Here is a 4,011-nt window from a genome sequence, read left to right as displayed (position 1 = left end):
TAAATGTAGGAAACACAAAATTATATAGGGGCTTTTTAGATCTCTATAAAAAATGATCTTTAAATAATGACTTTACTAGAAAACTTACATGAAATTACTAGGAATATAAATGAAATTTAATAAGAAATTGTTTTCATCTTGAGCCTTGCCTAAATTACTCTAACTAACTACCAATTCATCATGATATATATATATAAACCTCATAACTGCTACTATAACACCAAAATTATACCAAAAACGGTGAACCTAGATATACAAATATTTATGACTTATAAGAAAAGTAAAAAATTCTAATATTTATGAGTTATAAGAAAAGTAAAAAATTCTAATACTCTTTGAACATTATTAATGTGAAATTATTCCATAACAAAGTCAAATAGGATCACAACCCTAGAATACCCGTGATGAACCTTCTTTCTTTCAAATGTGCCATACATGAACTACATAGATTTAAACTATCAAATTTAAAAATGGACTAGTAAACTTGAACCTATGTTTATTGGGTAGGGTTAGTCGTCTATGATTACAATAAAAAAATTCGCTTTGATATATTTTTATTTAATTACAGAGAAAGAGTCAAGAGTCAATGTAATGTTTTATTTATGCTGGTTCGCTCGGTGCTGAGAAAGGGGGGACGAAGGGGAAACAGAGAGCTGGAGTCGATGGCGAAGAAGGCGATGGGCGTGTTGGTGGTGGGAATGGCGTTAATGATTTTAATGGCCACCGCAGTCAAGGGAAGGTGGGAATGGGAAAAGAACGAGGAAGAGGAGGAACTGGTGAATTTACAGTCGAGGTCCAAGGCCGGAGTCATCCACCTGGACGACTCTTCGCTGGAGCGCTTCGCCGTGAAGGCCAAGTCCAGATCGTATTCCCTCATCATTTTCTTCGACTCCGCGCAGCATCGGGAGAAGCCGGAGCTCCGCCTCGATCTGCTTCGCACCGAGTTCGAACTGGTGGCCTCATCTTTCCTAAAGAACAACCAGGGCCAACCCTCGGCCACCAAGGTCTTCTTCTGTGACATCGAATTCGTAGAATCTCAGGCGAGTTTTGGGAAATTCGGAGTGAATACGCTACCTCACATCCGCCACGTTGGCCCCGGGAGCACCAAACTGAAGGACGCGGAGTCGATTGAGCAGAACGAGATTGCGAGATCGGCAGAGGGCATTGCTGCATTTGTGGAATCGAAAACCAAGTATCGCGTGGGGTCGATCGAGCGGCCACCGCCGATTTCAAAGAAGCAGGTGATCTTTGTCGGCGGGGTGTTGGTCTTGGCCGCCCCCTTCGTTGTCAAGAGGATCTTGACCCAGGACACGCCCTTGCATGACCCCAAGGTTTGGCTGGCCTCAGCAGTTTTCATCTATTTCTTCAGTGTCTCCGGCGCTATGCACAACATTATTCGGAAGATGCCGCTTTTCATGACGGACAGGAACAATCCCAACAAATTGGTCTTCTTTATCCAGGGCTCTGGCGTCCAGCTGGGCGCCGAGGGTTTTGCCGTAGGGTTTTTGTATACGCTGGTAGGGTTGCTGCTCGCATTTGTCACGCATTTTCTGGTTTATGTGAAAAGCCAGAACGCGCAGAGGTTGCTCATGCTGATCACAATGGCTGTCTCCTTCTGGGCGGTGAAAAAGGTCATATCTTTGGATAACTGGAAGACTGGCTACGGGATCCACGGTTTCTGGCCTTCTGCCTGGTAATGAACGGAGCTCCTTATTGCTCGCAGGTTTTCTTCTGCTTCACAGAATCTTTGTTTGCTACACACAGTGGAATCTTGTAATTCTGCCGTCGTCATTGCTTTTAAATAAATATTTTTCGCTCGTATTTAAGTTTAAACATTCAAAACATGCGAGGTATACGATCTGTATGGCATTTCCTTCTGCCTTTTGCCAGATTGTTTGACTCGTCCATTCAACAAATTAAAGAAGATCGTTGCATGAATAGTACAATCTTCTTTTCAACAATAAGTTGAGAATTTAATTTTGGAATACTGGCCAACATTGTTTACCTCTACTCAAGGCTCTTTTTCTGCATTGTCTCCTTTGTTTCCTGCCAATGTTCTTTCAACGACTATCATGTGGAAAGTGTTTAAAAAATATTGTACAGCAGGAAGTGGAGTGCTCGATAGCCAGGGGTAATGGCCTTTCTGTCACATGTGTGTTTTCTGGGTTTTAGAAAAACACAAATTTCATTGGACCTCCGAGCGAATCGAAGGCCAAATTTAGTTGGTCATGCAGCAAAAGCAAAACCATATTCAGTCTAGAAATTTATTTGACATATGTTTGGGTCACTTATGAAGTTAAAATACTATTTGTATTTGTTCTTTGTTTGGCATATATGAAGTTAGAATTGAGGTCACTTAATTGTCTTTGTTGAATTTAGTGGCTAATGTGGGGGTGATACGAACTAAATCAAATGAAAAAAAGAAAGAAGCAATCTTTTATATGATAACTCAAGGGATTCTTTTTTATAATCATGGATGACATTACTACTAAATTTGTTGGCCTAGACGAATGCACCTAAGTCAATTCAAACCAGTTTACTTTTGTTGGTGTTCATAGCGAATGTGCCTCCACTTAGCAATATTAGAATGTGGCAGAGAAGTTCATGATTGGATCCCTAGAGTTAGAGTTATGTTTAGTATTTTGTGGAGAATGTTGTTGTTGAAATGTATGCTAAATTTGGGAGCACAATGAATATACCCAAAACGTTTGACAAAATGCCTAAGCGAGATGTTGTCTTATGGAATACGATGATTGTAAGATATTTATATAGTTACAAGATGTACAAAAATAAAATACACTTAATTTTATAATGGCCTCATCACACAAAAGCAACCTTGGTCAATCTTATATATCTCCTCCCTTGACGTGATAAACAGTAGATACCAAGAAAGAATGGTTTGTTTATGAGACTCTATGGAGAATGAGATCTATTGATGATGTAATGAGGTGGTTGGTATCATAGTTGTTGGACTTGGTGACTACATTGAGTGTTTGTAAATTAGATTGACTTGTTGGTTAGTTGAAGCATCTTGCGAGGTACGTTACACTAGTTGATGGCTTAGTCAAACTTGTTGAGTTTAAGCAAGATTCAATATGTATGTTGAGAACATAACAAATATGTAAGCAAAACTTGACCAATGGTGTATAAAGTTGAAAATCACTTTCATTAACTCATTTCTGTCAAATTTCTTTGTTGATTTTAATGGGAGCAAGGATTTCTTGCAAAAGAACTTGAAGAGAATATCTATGAATAATGAGGGGACATACTTAAAGTAAAATAATAAACAACTGATGGGATAAATGTTGTTTTTCCAATTTGTTTAGAGGGATAAACCTCTAACGACATCTACATATAAGGCCATGGATAGGTCCAAGGAGTCCATTTGAGTCACATTTGAAAATTTGGGGATAGGGAGGATAAATACATATATATGTTGGAAATCATCGACTTTAGGTGGTAGGTTAAGCTTCATAAGCTCTTGCATGCAACTAGGTGTTTTCTTTCCTTTGAAATAAATCATTGGGAAACTTTTGGGCACTTCCTCCCATTTTGAGGATGGTACCTATTGTGAACTTTAAAGTGGGCAATGTAGTCTTAGTGCTAATCCTAAATTGAAATGAAGACTTACATAGTGCATTGGATTATCAACCATGTCTTGCCAACAATTTCACCAATTGATTGAGATAACCCTTAGGGCTTATACAACAAGGTTTCATAATTGTGTTAATCTTGATTCGATCATTGATGGTTTTATTGTTGGTGGCTTTCAAGTTGCATGTTCTTTGGCAGACTTCATCATATTGTGTAACTTATGGTATTAGCATGTGATGAAGCTTGTTTGAAGGCTTGCATAACTCCATTGTACAATGCTTTCATTTTCCTTTTCTTTTGCTAACTTGGCTAGATTGGACAAGGTGAATGAAGATATATCTTTGAAAGTTGAATTTTTGGGTAAATGGTTTCTATGGTAAAAATCTGTTTTGTAGTTTGTGATTGCTTTGTGATTGT

General features: G+C 38.6%; 1 pseudogene; it reads left to right on the top strand.

The window, feature by feature from the left end:
• The first annotated feature begins 574 nt into the window (after positions 1-574).
• Positions 575-2,010, top strand: LOC149251520 (putative dolichyl-diphosphooligosaccharide--protein glycosyltransferase subunit 3B pseudogene; annotated as a pseudogene).
• The last annotated feature ends 2,001 nt before the right edge of the window (positions 2,011-4,011 follow it).

This window comes from Pinus tabuliformis, chromosome 7 (assembly GCF_031772625.1).
Source record: "Pinus tabuliformis cultivar Carrire ecotype Pingquan chromosome 7, CPIR1, whole genome shotgun sequence".
Classification (NCBI taxonomy): Eukaryota; Viridiplantae; Streptophyta; class Pinopsida; order Pinales; family Pinaceae; genus Pinus; species Pinus tabuliformis.
Note: the sequence above shows the minus strand (reverse complement) of the source record. Positions and strands in the feature narration are given on the sequence as shown.